A 19,458-nucleotide genomic window follows, 5' to 3' on the forward strand; every position below is an offset into this window, starting at 1 on the left:
TTCTTGTAGAGGTGGTCTGGAGGCAGTGTAGTTTCTTAGGATTGAATGTCTGAAAAAGATTTTAATTCTCCTTCACTGATGAAGCTTAGGTTAGTTGGGTAGCTTATTCTTGGTTGAAATTATTTATCTTTGAGAACTTTGATGATTGGGCTTCAAGCTCTCCTAGCCTGAAGGGTTTCTGTAGATAAATCTGCTGCTATTCTAATTGGTCTTCCTGGGTAGGTAGTCTGAACTTTTCCTCTTGCTGTCTTTAGAATTTTTTATTTTATACCTACTTTGTTTAGGTGAATTATTATGTGTCTGGGAGTTGGTCTTCTCATTTGTTGTCTTCCAGGGGTTCTCTGAATCTCTTGTGTTTGAATTTTCACATCACTGATGAGATGAGGGAAGTTTTCTTGAAGAATTTCATGAAATATTTGTTCCAGAGTGGTCTCTGTCTCTCTTTCTGCCTCAGGAACTCCAATTACTCTTAGATTTGGTCTCTTGAAGTAATCACTCATCTCTTGAAGGCTTTGTTTTGTCTTTTTAAGCTTCTTTTCTATGTTTTTGACAGTTTGCGTTAGTTCTATATCTTGGTTCTCAAGCTCTGAGATTTTCTTCTGTTTGGCTAATTCTGCTCTCCATGTTTATTAGTTTGTTATTTGTTTCAATCACTGTATTCTTGACTGCTGTTATCTCAGTTATCAACTTCTTATTTTCCTCTTGTATCTCCTCAATTATTTTTATTCTATTAATGTCTTGATGTCTGAGTTTGTAGTATGTTTCTTGCCATTCTGGACAATCTTTATTGTTTGCTTTCCGAAGTCTGTTTTTTCAGTGTCTGACCTCCCAGGGGTCTGTGTGATACCTGTATTATTCTTTTGGTTTTTCTTCATTTGTATAGATTTTCCTTCCCACTTCCCCTCCTCCCCCACTTCTTTAATTCTGTTGTTCAGGGATGGCGTGGTTGCTTTTATATCTGTTTGCTCAATATCCTAGTCTTGTTTGTTGTAACCCTCTAGCTTTGTTCAATTCTGAAGCTGGACTGTGGGTTGGGGGTGTACTTTTTTGCAGTTTTGAGACTCAACTGAGGGTAGAGCTATGAGTCAAAAACTATCTGCAGATCCCAGTATCCACTGACAGGTGTATGGATACCCTGGCACCTGCTTTCCACTGCCTTTCAATCTGTTCATGCAGTGTGGGTATAGGTTTGCTTCCTGAAAGCAGAATGAGGTAAGAAAAAGGAAAAAGAATGGAATAGAGAAGGAGAGGGAGAAGTGGAATGTGGAGAGAGAGAAGAGTGAGAGGGAAAACAGACAAACATACCAACTAACAAATGAAAAGAGACACACAGACAGAAAAAAGTAAAAAATCTAGAACATACAAACAATCATACAGACACACAAGCCAACCCACCTCCTTACTGATGCATTATTCTCCTACACAAACATGAAGTCTTAGGTCCCAAGTTGGAGACTGGGTGGAGCTGGGCAGAGCTGGGCAGGGCAGTGCAAGTCTCTGCCTGGTCTGGGTGCTGTAGCTGATCTTGGCTGGGAGCCAAGATGGGGGGGCAGGGTGCAAGACATCGGAGTGCTGTTGGTTGGCTTGGTGCTGGTCAGCTCTGAGTGGGGTGGTGCACCCGGGGAGGGAGCTTGGTGCTCCACGGGGTCGGTAGCTGATGGCTACCCTGGGTGGTGGCATGGCAAAACAGTGTGTGGGGCTGGTGTCCTCCTGCCCACAGGCCTGCTCAGTTTGCTAAAGAGCATGCTGGCAGTGGCAGGAGCAGCAGCCACCTTAGGACTCAATTTGAAGGCTGAGCGGTGCTGGGCAGAACTGGGCAGAGCAATGCAGGTCTCTGCCTGGTCTCAGGACTCCAGTTGATCTCTGGTCCCATGGCAAGCTGGGAGAGGAAGAGTGCAAGACAGCCGGGTGCTGTAGGTCAGCCTGGCACAGGGTGATTTAGGGTGGGACAGGGTAGTGCATCCAGGGAGGGAGCTCAAAGCTCCATGGGGCTGGGAGTCAACGGCCAGGGGCCCAGCAGGGAGAGGCAGAGTGTGAGACACCCGGGAAGCTCCAGGCATGGTAAGGAGGGAGTCCAGAGTTCCACGAGCTGGGATCCAAGGGCCGCCCTGGACAGGGTTGGGGGAGGGGCAGTAACAGAGCAGTGTGTGCAGCTGGCTTCCTCCAGATGGCAGGCCTGCGTGGCTGACCAAAGAGCAGGCCAGCAGCAGCAGGAGCAGCAGCCACCTGGGGAAAAGCAAGAACCTCTATGGACATTCACTTTTACGGAGATCCCACATCCAACCCTTCCCATTGCCATCTTGCCAGATGTCATAGTTAATTTTTAAAGGAGGATTATTTTCAGAATTGCATATGGAAGTCAATCAAATCTAATACCCTTTTAAAAACAGAAAGCTAATATCAATGCACAATATACTTGAATTTTCACAGAGCAAGGATAAAAACAGTAAAATAGCAAGCCTAGAAAAATTAAAAAATACATGAACAAAGGATGAATTATCAGACTGACCTGAACTGTCCTTGAAACACTGTGTACATGAAAATTTCTAGTGCAACATAAATCGAATTTTGAGGACATTTCAGATGTCATTATGAGAAAAGTAGATGGTCACATAATGACTAAATTAGCATTGGCCTAGACTAAGATATTTTTGATATATTCAAATGAGATATATACATTCCATGAGAAACACAAAAGTTATAAAATGTATGAAAATACTATTGTCTAAAAATAAATCATCATTGAAGTGATAAGTAATGAATGATCTAGAAAAGTGGTCCCCATCATTTTGGGATTAGGGATTGGTTTTGTGGAAGACAATTTTTCACAAACTGGAGGTGGGGGTGGGTGGATGGATTCCGGATGATTCAAGTACATTGCATTTATTGTGCACTTTATTTCTATTATTATTGCACTGTAATATATAAAGAAATAATTATACAAATCACCATAATAAAGAATTAGTGGGAGCCCTGAACTTGTTTTTCTATAACTAGACAGTCCCATCTAAGAGTGACTCAACACAGTGACACCTGAAGTGTGTTGCTTATGTCTAGTCTACTCTGTAATCTCTTTTGGTTGCTGTCACAGCAGAAAACCCTACTTCACATAGGATGTTGGAGATGAGATCTAGCTTTTTAGTGTTAATCTGATAGGAGGCAGAACACAGGCAGTAATGCTAGCAATGGGGAGTGTCTGTAAATACAGATGTAGCTTAGCTCACTTGCCCACCACTTACCTCCTGCTGTGCAGCCTGGTTGCTGACAGGCCACAAACCACTACCAGTCCATGGTCCCGGGGGTTGAGGATCCCTGGTCTAGAAGGAGCTATAATATAGTGGCATGAGTATATGAGAAATTGCCGAAAAAATGCCTTTATGATTACATTTAAAAATAAAACAAAGGAAAGACACTTCAGAAAGCATAAAATAAGCAAATATGACACTATATACAAGAATGATTACAAAAGAGAGTGGCTAATTTCCACATATAATTCCCTAAAATTATAAAAATTAACTATAAAAATAAAGACCCATGCCAATCTGGAAAACATAAAAAGATAGATTCTCTGGGAATATTCAATTATCAAAGTAGCCTAAGTTGTCTCTGGGTCACTGTATCCATGGTTTTTGAAGCAATGAAGATTTTTGAGAAAGTTTCTCATCTCAAAATAAAATAGTCAACAAACAGTCAAATAGTCAAAGATCCAGTACGGTTCTAAACTGAAAGAGCAAGAATATATTCAGATTAATGACATATGCAAATATAAAGAAAGAAAACAAAGAAATTTTTCATAAAGTCATTCAGGTGTTATGGGGAAATATAAATTTTAATGAGAGAGATTAATAAATGAGTAATTTAGAACAAACAATAAAACAGGGACAAGCATATGTATGAATAGAAAAAAACAGAAATATAAAACATTACAATGAAATATTTTCAAAAGAAGAACAATTTCTTTTTTTTTTTTTTTGAATTAGAGCCTCACTACGTTGCCCAGGCTGGAGTGCAGTGGCACGCTCATGTCCACCCCAGCGTCGACCAGCTGGGCTCAGGCAATCCTTCCACCTTAGTCTTCCAAATAGCTTGAACTACAGGCATGCACTACCACAGCAGGTTAATTTTGTGGGAGGGGGGTTGGTTCATTGTAGAGAAGAGGTCTTGCCGAGTTGCCCGGTCTGGTCTCAAACCCTTGGGCTCAGGCAGTCCTCTCACCTCTGCCTCCCAAAGTGCTGTAATTACAGGTGTGAGCCACTGCGCCTGGCCAAGAAGAAAAATTTCTAAGTGAATATGTTAATTAAGTAGAACATCAAATAAAATAAGGAAGCCCTTAGTGACACACAATCAACTGGTACTTTCCAAGATCAAGCATAAATCTAAAAACTACAAAACTAAATAAGGGTAACAAAGATATTTCCTGGAAAGGGTAAATTATCAGAATCACCTAAGATGCCTTAGAAAAACTACCAACAAGAAGATTATTAGGTCAACTGAGAGAAATATTTTTTACTTAACCTTTGCTGACTTTGACTCTTCATTCTTTTTGGAATTTTTTTTATTCAAGGGTACATGTGTAGGTTTTATTACATAGGAATTTTATGTGATGGTAAAATTTGGGCATTTATTGAGCCTGTCACCTAGGTGGTAAGAATGGTACCCAATGGATGATTTTCAACCCTCGCTCCCCTCACTGTCTCTCCCCTTTAAGAGTCCCCACCTTTGGCCAGGTGTGGTGGCTCAAACCTGTAATCCCAGCACTTTGGGAGGCCGAGGCAAGAGGATAGTCTGAGCATGCAGGTTTGAGACCAGCCTGGGCATCATGGAGAGACCTCATCTCTCTAAAAAAAAATATTAGCCAGGCATGATAGCTCAAGCCTGTAGTTCTGGTTCCTTGGAAGACTGAGGCAGAAGGATTGCCGGAGCCTAGCAGGTGGATGTTGGGGTGGCCGTGAGGGTGTCAGCTTTTGTTAACCAATGACCAGGGAATTTCTGACATCACAACGAAAACCTTACTCAAAATAGTCACATGTTCAAAATGCAAGGATTGGTATAGACAAGGATTAGTCTAGACAAAAATGCTAAGGATATACATATATCAGAAATATATATGTATATAAAAGCTGAAGAACATTAATGCAAAGTTATTCAGATATAAATGTGCAAAATCTATTAGAAATAAAATGTTAATAAAAGAATGATTGGAAAGATGCCAACAAAAGGGTTGCATGAATGCATAGGAGAGACTGCTAAAAATACGTCATTTCCATTATATTAAAAAAGAGAGTGACACAAATTTTATAAGATATAATGTAAACAAATATTCCAGCACATATGAGAATAATTAATTTCAAAAATGACAATATCCTAGTATATTCTACTTTCAGAAATCCAGGAAAACAGTTGAATCCCATAGAAATTCAGCAAAGGTAAACCATTATAAGCTTATTTAGGCCAGCTATGGAAAACTAGGGATATGAAGGTTACCAGGAACACTAAGACAAAATGTTGAGAGAATTTCTTACCTCACAATGTAAGGAAAAAAAAAACAAAAACCCCAGAAAGGCCATGTGCCCATTGTGCTATCATTGGCCTTGACTAGAATACTAAAGATATAAATGCACAAGTACTAGATGCAACTTCAAGTATAAACATTTATCATTTTTTAAAAGGCATTCAAATATTATGGTATAAAATTAGTTCCTATTCAGAGATGAGGAATGAATAATTTGGAAAGACAAATAATACTGTGACAAACATGTACATATAGAATGATACAGACAACTTGAACATAATTTAATTTTTATGACTTTTTTATCTGCAATTGCTAATGAAGAGAGAGAGTCATTGTCTAGACCCAATCTTCTGAAACTGACTCTGAAGCACTGTGATCAACAAGATTGCCACAGAAACTGAGAAGTTTAAGCGAGTTTCCACACTTCTAATAAAAGTCAACCAAGATAACCACAGGCTCACAGTGCTGGAATGATCTTAGCTGAGGTTATAAAATCTACAGATACACAAGATGTTGATAAAAATTCAAAGAAAGCATACAATAGATTAGAAAAGTTTATTCAATTATAGCAAAGTGAAATATATTGTGATAAAACTAATTATCAAAAATTGTTTGAAAAGAACAATGAGAGTGATTTTTATAGATAAACAATAATTGAGTGATTTTTTTAGTTGTGAAATTCATATTTACAAGTTTTTTCAAAAAGAAGTAATATTTCCAGAACTGAATATGGAAGTTCATAAAATATAATATACATTGAAAAACAAAAGTGAATATCAAGACATAATCTGTTTGAACTTTCACAGAACAAGAATAAAATCTGTAAATTACCAAACCCAGCAAAGGTGAAATATAGATTATCAAAAGAGTGAATTATCACAAAAACTTAAAGCTGGCCCTGAAACAATATGCACATAAAGTTTTCCAGGGTAGCATAGACAAATTTGGGGGAGTTTCTAAGGCCATAATAAAAAAGCCAACCAATATGGTCACATGATGGCAAGCTAGAATTGGCCTAGACTAGGATATTTAAGATATATTAAATGATAGCTACGCATTCCCAAAGTAAAGCAAAATTAATAAAAGTTACTCAAATGCTATTTAAATACTAAAATAAATGAGTATTGAAGACATAAGTAATGAACGATCTGGAAGGAGCGATAATAGAATGGCACGAGTGCATGAGAAATAAATGAAAAAAGACAATAACATTACACTAAAATATAAAAGAAAAACACTTTAGAAGATGTACATAATTACAAAGGAAGACTGTCAACATCTACATATACTTTTCTGAAACTTGAAAAATTAACAATAAGAAGAAAATCACATGAAAAGCTAAAAAGGGTAAAAAATAGCTTCTTTGGGAAAGATGAAATGTAAAACTGTCCTAGGCTGTTTTATATTTATAACCTAACTGTATCCATTAAGTTTTCTTAAGAAATGTGGACTTTTGAGAGTTTCCTCCTCAAAATGAAAAAGCCAACAAACAGGTCCACATGGGAGAGTATAAAGATATTGATATTAAGGAGATATAAATGTAAAGACAAAACCAAAATTGTTCAGGAAGTCATTATGATATTACAGGATAAAATACGTTATAATGAAAAAGGTAATAAATGAATAATTTGGAATGAACAATAAAAGAGGAACAAGCATCTATATGGAGAGGAAGGTACAGAAAAATAAAACATTACAATGATATGGTTTCCAAAAGAACAATTTCTTTCCGTTGTTGTTGTTTAATAGATATTTATTCCTTTAGTTGAACAACCTCTGCACACAATCAGGATGTATAGTTTAAGATTGATTATTTTTGAGTAGAAAGAAACTTCGGTCTCATGAAGTCTTGAGCCTACTACAAACATTTCCTGGAAATCAATTACTAAGCCTTTGGAAACCCCTCAAGAAATAGAACAACTGGTTCAGGGAAACCAGCATTTGAATTTGAAATCAGACCAGTTCTTCTGAAGTAAGCACACCCTAACGTTGGTGGGATTGGGGCAGTTTCTCTCCTGCATTCCTTCCCACTCAGACTGACCCTTGGAAAGCTCAGCTAAGCCTATGTGAAGATGATGCAAACAGACAACAGTAGGATGGTGTGCCCAAGGTGAAGGCAGGTATACAACTGAAGGCCCATCTTTGTGGAAGAGTACGAACTCTCAGGACAGCTGACCAGGGGTAAGGAAAAGACTGCAGACAACATGTCAGTTTAGACTGGAGACAGTGAACTTGCACTCACACCAGTTGTGACTGTTCTCTGTAGCCTCAGGGAAGTGGGCCAAATGAGTTGACCCAAGGTGATACGTAGGACTGATTGGACTTAGATGAGGCATGTATGTACATCCTTTTAAACAGTCAACTCTACTTTCTCTCCTTACGTGGCTGGAGGACTCGTAATGGCCATAAACTAGTGCTTGTGTAAGTATTTCAAAATCTTGATTAAAGCGGACTTTAATTTTCTAACCTCACACACTTGAAAGGGATTTATCTAGTGGCCACTGGCTTACCAGATTCCCACCCTAGCACTGATCATTAACTTACAAACCAGGGTTAAATCTTACTTATCTAACATTCAATTTCCATGAGTTTCAAAGTACAATAGTGTGAATGCTACTGAGAACTATGCAATGAATTCCATAGAGCTATGGGATTAAGCCAGGAGCAGTCCCCTGTCAAGTGAACCTAAGTGGTACTGAGGCGTTCTACATTAACCCAGACTTGTTTCATTCATAGGAAGAGTCCCTTCCACGTTTGCTCAGTATGATGGTATTTTGTAAAGTTTTTCTTTCAGAAACAGCAGTCACACAAATGGAACACTGTTTTAAATCTAAAACCATGGCCACTACATGTCTATGACATAGGTTAGAATGTTCTCCTTCACCCTACAAACTTCCAAGCAAAATCCAACTGTCAAAGTTTGTATTTGCCAAACAAAACCCCTAGCCACTTGCAAGTGACCCCGCAGAGTACTGTCACTTGCCAGTCTGGCTTTAGGCCTTACCACATGCACCAAATACATCAAAAGGCTAGTAGCTTCAGCACCCCTCTTTTCAAGAATATATTTTACACCCATGACATCGCAGAGCAAGTTTTCAACATGGACACGGAACTCCCTACTAGGATAAAGCAAAGACAAAGAGTTTATCTTATTAGAAACAAGATACACCATCACTTAGAGTCTTCAGACATTATTTCACATTGACTTTCAGAATTTGACAAAGCATTCATGAGACAACCTGCAGACTAGTTTAACAGACAAAAACACCTTTAAGCAGACAGGACTGTACTCATTGTTTATTGGGGGAGTTACAAACATGACTTGCCTTAATGGTGCAGCTGCAGTGTTGTGGCTCCTTCAGGCCGCGGCTGGCAGCCACCAAAGGTTTGGTGGAAGCTGGGCTCAGTAGCTCAGCCTGTAATCCCAGTGATTTGGGAGGCCGAGGTGAGTGGATTCCCTGAGCCCGCGGGTTTGAGACCCGCCTGGGCTACTTGGTGAGCCCTCATCTCTACAATAAATAAAAAATTAGCCAGGCGTGGTAGTGCACACCTGTAGTTCAAGCTACTTGGAAGCTGGGGCGAAGGATAACCGGAACCCAGCAGGTCAAGGCTGCAGTGGCTGGGAGTGGCCACTGCACTCCAGTCTCAGTGACAGAGTGAGACTCCAACTCAAAAAAAAGGTATGGTGGAACTTGTGGCCCTTTCCAAGGTCACGGCTCTTGGGGCTCGCCGACGTCAGGCCCCGCATTTCCCGGTGCTTGTGGACTGGCTTGGTGATCCATTGGGTGTCTGGATTTCTTCTGATGGCTTTATGGAATGGATTGATCAGGGTAACCTCAAAAAATGTATATGTGGAATCTTCACCAATCCAGTAGGAATTCAGGACTCTTAGAGCCCTACAGTGGTGTCCAGCTTGCTCCTCAGCCACGGGACTGCAGGCTGTGTTTGAGTTTAAGCTGTTTGACGCCATGGTGTACACTGGACTTGTTGTAGGTCGCACCTTTGGGAACCGGGCGTTTGCAGCCGCAGCAGCCCACGTGGATCTGGTGAATGACAACCTTGCTTGGCCTTGTAAACCCAGCCTGCACTCCTTATAGGGCCGCCTGGGGCACGTGGCACAGTGCAGCACGAGGGCTGGTGATACGCCCAGCAGCGCAGCCACAGGAGAAAGTGCATGAATTCTGACTGCTTCTTCAACTACAACTCTTGGATGTACTTGTAGGTGCCCATCCTGGCTCAATGCTGTTGACCACCGCCAGACGGAAAGCAAGAAGAACAATTTCTATGAGCATGTTAAATCAATCAAGTAGAACACCCAGTAAAACAAGGAAGCCCAGAATGAGATACAATGTACTGGAAAATTCCCAAACACATATAAAATCTGAAAACTACAAAATCCAAAGAGGATAAAAAATATATTCTCTATAAAGGGTAAATTATCAGACTCACTTAAGAGGGCTTTGAAAAACTATCTACAAGAAAGTTGCCATAGCAATTGACACAGAATTTTTAGAGGGTTTCTGAAATCGCAATAAAAACCCCTGCCAAGGTGGTCACATCACATGTTAAAAATGGAAGGATTGACCTAGAGGAGAATATTGAATAGATATATAATGTGATACATATAAATTTGATGGCCAAAGTACATTAATAAAACAGGCATTCAGACATAAGTATATAATATATGTTAGACTGATGGTTAAGAAATGAATGGACACTGTGAACACGCAGGTTGCCGAGACCCTTTGAAATATAAGGTTGAGAGCATTTCTAATATTACACACACACACACACACACACACACACACACACACACACACACGAAGGTCACATGTTTACTGTGGTAATAATGACCTAGACTAGGATATTAAATATATAAATACATGGGTGCTAGGCACAAAGTTAAGTATAAACATTCAAAATTTAAAAAGACATTCAGATGTCAAAGTATAAAATATATTCCTATTCAGTAGATAATAAATTAATAATTCAAAAGGACAAATAATACTATAATAACCATATACATATTTAGAAGAATGTGGAAAAATAGAGCATCAAATTTTGAGTATTATAAAAAGAAGAAAAAAATTTTGCCTGAGTTGTTAATCAATAAACTATTACCTCACATAAAGTGAGAAAGCTAATGTTTAGACACAACCTTTTGAAATTTCCTCAAATCAATGATCACGCAAGAACTACAGAATTCTAAACAGGTAAATAATATTTTACCCCAAAAGGCAAACTATCAGACTGGTAATGTTTGCCCTGAATCTTTGTGAGCTTGAAGGATGCCAGGACAAGGTAGACAGAACGATAACACTATTTCTGAGCTCACAGTGAAAAAAACAGCCAAGGTGGAGACATGTTCACATTGCTAGAGTGAGATATTAAAGTGCCATGTGCACAAGGGATATATAAAAATTCCAAGAAAATATGAAATATCCTAAAGTCCATTTTGAGTTTATAATATTAAATTGAGTGCTATTACAGAGATCAGAAATGAATGACCTAGAAAAGGCAATAATCAAATAAACAGAGGATATGTAAGAGTTTGCTAATAAAAAGCCTGTTACAATTTTTCAAAAATAAATGAAAGATGAAAGAAGACATTTGAAAATAAATATATTGAACATATATCATAAAATATACCAGAATAATTATAAAAGAAAGATGTCACTATTTGAATATTGTCTACTAGAACTTTCAACAAATATAGTTTAAATCCCAAAAAATCAAATACACGTGAAAAACATATGATCTAGAAAGTGCAAATTATCAAACTGACTTAAGATGGCTCTGAAGCACTATGTCCACCAAACAGCAACAGGAAATTTTGAGGAAGTTTCTGACTTCATAATTAAAAATTTCACTAAGATGACCTCATAATTACAGGGCTAAGATTTTTTTTTAGATTAGGCTGTAAAAGCTATAGATATGGAAAGGATAGATAAAAATTCAAAGGATGCAAAAAGAAAAAAGAAAATTTGAGAAGGGTATTCAATCATAGCAAAGTAAAATATATCATGATGAAACAGACTATCAATAAAAAATTTGGAGAATACAGTGATAGATTGTTTAGCATAGTTAAGAGGAGTTGGTATAAAATTCATGTTTACAATATGCTTTTTTTTTTAAAGAGAAGGAATATTTCCAGAACTGTGTATGGAAGTCAATTCAGCATAGCACCCTTTAAAACAAACAAACAAACAGATATTAAGACATAACCTACTTGAACCTTCACAAAACAGGAATAAATCCTGTTTAAAACTTAGAAAAGATAAAAATAGATTACCAAAAGTACAAATTATCAGACTGGCATAAACTATCCCTGAAACTTTGTATACATGAAGTTTGCCAGGGCAACATAGACAGAATTTTGAGGAAGTTTCTAAACCCTTAATAAGAAAAAAACAACTAAGATGGTCACAGGGTGTCTAAACTAGAATTGTCCTAGACTAAGATACTCAAAAATATTCAAATGAGAGATATGAAGTCAAACAATAAAGCAAAGGTAATAGCAAGCATTTAAATGCTATGAGTATTTAAATACTAAGTATTGTAATAGGTTGTAATGAAAAAGATATTAAACAATAATTTAAAATGAAGAATAAAACAGTAACAAGAAAATGTATGAATAGGAAGGTGCTGATACATAAACCACCACAATATGTTTTTTCAAAAACAGAACAATTTCTAAGTAAGCATGTCAATCGATTAAGTAGAACACCCAATAAAATAAGGAAGCCTATTCCCAGACATAACTGACTGGAACTTTCAAAGATCCAGGATAACAATTGAAAAGTACAAAATCCAGAGAGGGTAAAACAAGCATTCTCTGGAAAGGGTAGAGTATCAGACTCACCTAAGAGGACTTTCAAAAACTTCCTACAAGAAGATTGCTACGACAACTCAACTGAATTTTCATAGAGTTTCTGACATCTTAATAAAAACCCAGCCATGGTGATGACCACATACTCAAAATGCAAGGGTTAGCCTAAAGGAGGATGTTGAAGATAAAGATACACACACACACACACACACACACACACACACACACACACACACACACACACTTGTGCTAGATATAAATTCAGGGATCAAAAAACCAATAAAATAGGCATTCCATTATTAGAGTATAAAATTTATTGGATTAAAGAGTTCAGAAATGAATGCTCTGGAGAGTGTGAAAAGACAATGTTGTGTATATAGTAGAGGCTGCTGAAAATAAGTCATTTCCAATACATTGAAAAAATACAAATATCATAAGACATAAAATAAATATCTCACCATATATCAGAGAAATTATAATGGAGACACGGCAATATTAAAATATATTCTATTTTCAGAAGTTCAGGAAAATGTTTAAAGCCCATAGAAATCTAACAAAAGTAAAACATATGCTATCTGGGAAGCATAATTATCTGGAAAGGGTGAATTAGGCCAGCTCTGAAACACTGTAAACATGAAGATTGCCAAGACCACTGAGACCGAATGCTGAGAGGTTTTTTAACCTCACAAAAAAAAAAGCGCCAAAATGACCACATGTTCACTGTGGTAAGATTGGCCTATACTAGTCTATCAAAAATATAAATACACAAGTGCTAGACCCAACTTTAAACATAATCTTTTTTTTAAAAAAAGCAGCCACACCATTTTATGACATAAATTTTGTTCTTACTATAGAGATAAAGAGTAAATAATTTGGAAGGACAGATAATACAGTAGTACATATACATAAATATATATTTGCAGAAAATAGAATATAACAATTCAATTTTTAAAAAAGGAGAAAATTTTATATTTCAGGATGTAAATCAATGCAATATCACAGCACACAAAGAAAGTCAATATTAGACAAAATCTACCACATATTGCTATGATTAGCCTAAGTAGAGTATTAAAGGTACACCATCTCATTCAAATGTATAATGAAAATTGGACTTTTTTAAAAAACAAAACATGCAGATTTATGATAAAATGTTGACAATGAAAGAGATCAGAGAAACTTACATGGTAGACAGGAATTTTTGCAGAATACTTCTCTTATTTGGGCCCCCACTTTGTTCAGTCCAATTAAGAGCTACAGGTTAAAATCATTACAGTTGCCATTTAACAAAAATGCTCTAAAGTATCAAACACATAGCCACTGAGAGCATTCCCTCTTATAAGAATATGATGGAGTATCCAATGTTGATATTTTGTGTAACTCTATCCACACATTACATCATGGACATCATTTTATTTTCCTACTGGAAAGGTAGTCATAATGCATATAAATTTGATCTTAATAGAAAACTGATTCTGAAAACTCCCAAAACAATTAAGACATATTATACTTAAAATTCTGTTCTCAATAAACATTCTGGGTACGAATATATATATCAGCCATAGTTCCCCAAATAAGTAGATTTGATAAGTATATTAAATGTACACACACAAACATTATTTATTTTAAATAAATGACTCACATGATTGTGGAAGTCAGTAAGACCAAAATTCATAAAGCATGGTGCTGACAGGCTGGAATCTCAGGCAGAATTGCTGTTGTAGTCCTAAGAAAGAATTTATTCTTCTCCTAAAAATTTTCTCTTAGGATTTTCTATTGCTTGCATGAGGCCAACCCACATTATCACAGGTAATTTCTTTCACTAAAGGTCAACTGACTTTAAATGTTAACCACATCTAAAAAATGTCTTCTTCACAGCAACATCTAGACTTGTGTTGACCATATTATAGCTTGGTTAATTTGTCACATATACTTATCACCATGCACCTGCAATTTCTGTAATGAGAAGTTATTGCTTTTTAAGAAAAAAACAAATGTTTTTTTTTAAGCAACACCTGGATTAATTTCTTGTGCTAATTGCTTTGAACATGATTAATACCAAACCACTAAAAATATAATAGAGGTTTTTATGACATTGTCTCACTGGAGCCATTTTGGGCTATTTCAGGCTTAGATAGGTTTGATAGTCACTATTCTAGCCTTAGTAGCTCCTAGATTTTTAAATATTTTAATACTAGAAGGAATGTCAACAAGGCAACAGAAGAGGTTATATTAGCCTTTATTTCTCTTCAAAAAAAATCCAATTTGATAGCTATCTATAAGTGAAATCTCCTTGGCAGGTATCAAGGGTTCAATTAAGAGCCTGTAGTAACACAATGAAACAAAAAATAGAGTAACCATACAGAAGAAATTTGGGGGGAGATCAGCATATTTGACGTCTGGAGATGGCTAAAGACAAAGAAGAAGGTCAAGGCTTATGAGTATAAACCCCATAATGGATTCCATCATGGTCCCCAGGATCCTGATTTGCAGAGAACACAGACAGCTTTTACTACTAAGAAAACACAGTAGCAAATCCCCAGAGAGAGAGAGTTGCTGTTGTACATTCTAGCCCCCATCCCAAGAAGGAGTCACTGTTATGTCACCCTGGAATCGGTATGCCTCCCGTACTTGTAAATATGACTTCTCTGGACATATCCACTTTGTAAACCTTAGATGCATGGTTGCAACACATACTTGCACCTGAGAAAATGGAGTCACAACTGCCACAGGCTAGCCATTCCCCAGGCCCTGGAGACAAGATTAGTCTGTGCTTACCTGTACTCCAGACACTGACTTTATGACCACATCTCGAACATCACATATCAGACATTAGTGCCATCATCATTGTGAGCTCACCTGAAAGCCGTATGTGACACACAAAGAGATATCCTTGACCATGACTTCCCCTATAGGAGAAAAAGAGATCAGGAAACCTCCAACAGGCCTCTCCACCATTGCACATATTCAAAGTCTTAGCTGAAGAGAACCACTGCAATCTATGTGGACATCAACCTCAGCTGACAAAGCTGTAGTCTAGAAGTGGTGACTGTTTCATCAAATGCAAGAACATCAATACAAAACAATAAGAGACATGAAAAACCAAGAATACATGACCCCATCAAAGGAGCACAGTAATTTCCCAGTAATCAACTTGAAAAAAATACAAATCTATAAATTGCCTGATAAAAATTTAAAACACTTGTTAGGAAAACTAAGCAAATTAAAAGAGAACACAGATGGATAACACAATGAATTCTGAAAAATAATGCATGAAAACATGAGTTCAAAAAAGAGATATATAGTGAATTCTTAAAATGTTATGTTGTATCAGCATCCACTTTTAATACAAATACCACTTTTACACACCAGAAACAGGTCTCAGTCACCCTTGATACAGTTTCCAGTTCCATATTGCATCCAAATGGCTCAAGTCAGTGGCCAGAGATAAAAACTTAGTGATATCTTTCCCATTTAGAATACTGGGCTCACTAGTTTTCTTCTGCTTCCTTTAAATGGATCATTCAGAATCATCTACAAACTATTCTCTTACATAAGAGGGGGGACCCCCAAAAAACAGAATTATCTTTTGGAGGGCAGTCCCCTTGTAGTACCCTCAGAATTTGTTCCTTCAAATAGAATGGTCAACCAAGCTTTTGTCTGGAATGTTTGAGAATTTGTGAAAGAAATATCTTGAGTTGTGGCAAACAGGTGACTGGTTGTTTCACCATGACATCACACCTGCTCAAACTACATTGGGTGCTCAGCAGTTTTTCACAAAAAACTGCATGACCCATGCCCCCCCCATTCAACCAATCTCACCCTGAGAAACTTTTTGTTTGTTTATTTTCCCAGATAATAAAAGCCCTCAAAGGGAAATGTCTAACCGATATGGAAGAAGTGAAACAAAAATAGTAGAAGCACTAAAAAGTATCAAAAATGATGAGTTTTAAAACTATTTTGAACAATAAAAAAGTCCTGATAAGTGTATTGTATCAAATAGAGAATTCTTTGAAGGTGACTGAAGTTTAAATATGTAGGAATAAACACACAATTTTTAAATACATTTCAGGGTTTTCGTGCCCCCTCTCATACACTGCTATTTAACAAGCATGGCTCATTCCCTTTTCCTGACTCTCTATTCCTACTTTGTGTGACTCAGGGGACAGAGAACTGCTACCCCAGCTCTTTGTGCCCTTTTTGTCCAAGGTGTTTTAAACTTGTATTTTTTATTGTGGTGGTGCATTGAATTTGTGCCTGACATCTAAGGAACTGAGGAAGATAGGGTGGAGTATTGAAGGCAACAAAAAAAAAAAAAAAAAAAGAAATGAAATACCTCAGCATCTTTCTAACCAGAGAGGTGAAAGACCTTTACAATGAGAGCTACAAAACACTGCTCAAATAAATCCAAGAAGAAACAAACAAATGGAAAAATATTCTATGCTCATGGATAGGAAGAATCAACATTGTTAAAATGTTCATCCTACCAAAGGCAATCTACAGAGTCAATGCAATACCCATTAAGTTACCAACATTATTCTTCTCAGACCTGGAAGTGACAATACAGAAATTCATATGGAAACATAAATGACTACAAATAGCCAAAACAATCCTCAGCAAGGGAAACAAAGCAGGAGATATAACACTTTTGGACTTCAAACTTTACTATAAGACAACAGAAATCAAAACTGCTCGGTATTGGTACAAGAATAGGCATATAGACCAATGGAACAGGGTAGAGATTCTGGAAACAAAGCCTCAATTTCTCAACCAACTCATCATTGACAAAGCCTCTAACAACAACCACTGCGGAGAGGATAATCTATTCAGCAAATGGTGCTGGGAAAACTGACTCATCACATGCAGAAGATTGAAACGGGACCCCTACCTATCACCATACAAAAAATTAACTCTAAATGTATTAAAGACCTAAATGTAAAACCTCATACTATAAGAATCTTAGAAAATGCAGGAGACACCCTTATGGAAACTGGAACTGGCAACCAATTCCTGATCAGAACCTTCAGTGCACTACCATAAGAAATAAGATGGACAAGTGGGACCTCATCAAACTGACAAGCTTCTGCAAAGTAAAATAAACCATCAAGAGAGCAGGGAGATAGCCCACAGATTGGTAAAATATATTTGCCAATTGTATATCTGATAAAAGCCTAACATCTACAATCTCTAAGGAATTCAAACATGCTGAAAGGAAAAAAAATGAACAGTCCTATTAAAAAGTGCACAAAAGATGTGAATAGACACTTCTCAAAAGAAGATATATAGGCAGCCAATAGACACATGAAAAATTGCTCGGCCTCATTCATCATCAGAGAAATGCAAATCAAAACCACACTGAGATTACCTAGCCCCAGTAAGAATGGTCATCATTAATAAAATAAGCAACAACAGAGAAATGGAACTCTTCTACACTGCTGGTGGGAATGCAAAATAGTGCAACCTCTTTGGAAGACAGTGTGGTAATTTCTGAAATAACTAGAAATTGACCTTCCATATTGCCAGAGTCCAGCTCCAGCAGGTTCAGGGTTTTCTGAAGGAAGGGTGGCAACGGTGAGTGAAGAGATGGACACAGACCTGGTGTTTATGTAGGACTGCTCATTTATTGCTAGCAAATCTGTGATTTATATACCCTTTTGTTACACAGCCTTTTGGGTGACATACATGAAAAATCTTTTCTTGACATTACTCAAATTCTCCAAAATAAGATTCTTAAAACATTAATGATGGTTATGTGCAACTTTCCGAGTGTTTTCTTTCTTAAAACATTAATGATAGTTATGTGCAACTTTCTGAGTGTTTTCCTCATATTTTTATGGTTAGGTGGACAGTCATGTGAAACCTTTCATGTATTCTTCTCATACTTTAACAATTAGATACAGTCACTTTCCTTAAAGCTATGAAACCAAAAGCTTATACAATTATTCCTTTAAAGCTAAACACACTCATAACGTAAAAACACCATTACCCTATACTTAAATACCCATGACCTTTCAAAATTAAGTATAATCTATATGTTAAAACTAATATCTAATCTTCTCCTAGAAATCACATAGCAGCAAAGTCAGCCTGTTATATATTTAACTATGGCCAGGTACACTCTAGCAAATGTTTTCTGCCACAAGGAACTAAACTTTTATTTGTGTAACTAGAGAGAGACCAATTTCCAGAACAATGACATTTTTTAGGGTTCTGCCAGTACAAACTGCATGACAGTCTACAATTAGTGGGCCTCCATCTACAGTCCCATATCTCTCTGACTCGTTTCCAATCAAGACCGAATGGTTTCAGTTTGCTTCTAAGGAGCACATGATATCTATAGTTTTCATTCACAATTCCTTGGCAAGGGAAGTGTGTTCCTGCTTGTACATTTGCAGGTCGACCTTCAGGGCCCTTATAATGCCAGCCCCAGTTTCTTAACATAATGTTGGGGGTTTCCCTTAAAGGGGTATAAATTTTGTCTAGTAATCTAATGGGGATTTCTGGATGTGACACTACAGGATGGACTATGATTTTTCGTCTCTGTGCTATAACCACGAGGGGAGTAGATAATATTCTCCACAATCCCCCGGAGTCTATTTTCTGTGGTTGATTAGCAAGCTATAGTTTCTCAACCCCTAGGATTTCCACTGGCAGCATGACTAAGCAAAGCAGGAGAAGCAGAACCGCCACTTTCCCGGACGTGCCATGCTGTCCAGGGTCATCAGTCTCCTTGACCATGTCAGAAGGCAGACCTCTATGGGCGGCTCCCAACACCATATGACCCAGCAATCCCTATATTGGGAATTACTCAGAGGAACTCAAATCATACTACAAAAAGGATATCTGCACACGCATGTTTGTTGCAGCTCTATTCACAATAGCAAAAACATGGAACCAGCCATGCTGCCCTTCAAAGCTATACTGGATTTTAAAATATGGTACATATACACAATGGAATATTATGAAGCCATAAAGAAGGACAAATATATGGACTTCACAGCAACTTGGATGGATTTAGAGTCTATTGTACTCAGTGATCTATCACAGAAACAAAGAGCAGAGTACCACATGTTCTCACCCATAAGCAAAGCTTGAACAATTATCATAATACTATAAGAAA

At 37.4% G+C, this 19,458-nt stretch overlaps 1 pseudogene across 1 annotated transcript; it reads right to left on the minus strand.

Moving 5' to 3' along the window:
• Nucleotides 1–1,844: 1,844 nt before the first annotated feature.
• Nucleotides 1,845–9,742, minus strand: LOC103276126 (annotated as a pseudogene). The gene is made up of 3 exons (XR_002481294.1): nucleotides 9,182–9,742; nucleotides 7,472–7,574; nucleotides 1,845–2,226 (listed from the first exon to the last, which is right to left on the minus strand). The product of XR_002481294.1 is annotated as a 60S ribosomal protein L15 pseudogene (transcript).
• Nucleotides 9,743–19,458: the final 9,716 nt, after the last annotated feature.

The sequence above is a fragment of the Carlito syrichta genome, unplaced genomic scaffold (genome assembly GCF_000164805.1).
Source record: "Carlito syrichta isolate Samal-C Ts95f unplaced genomic scaffold, Tarsius_syrichta-2.0.1 Scaffold315934, whole genome shotgun sequence".
Classification (NCBI taxonomy): Eukaryota; Metazoa; Chordata; class Mammalia; order Primates; family Tarsiidae; genus Carlito; species Carlito syrichta.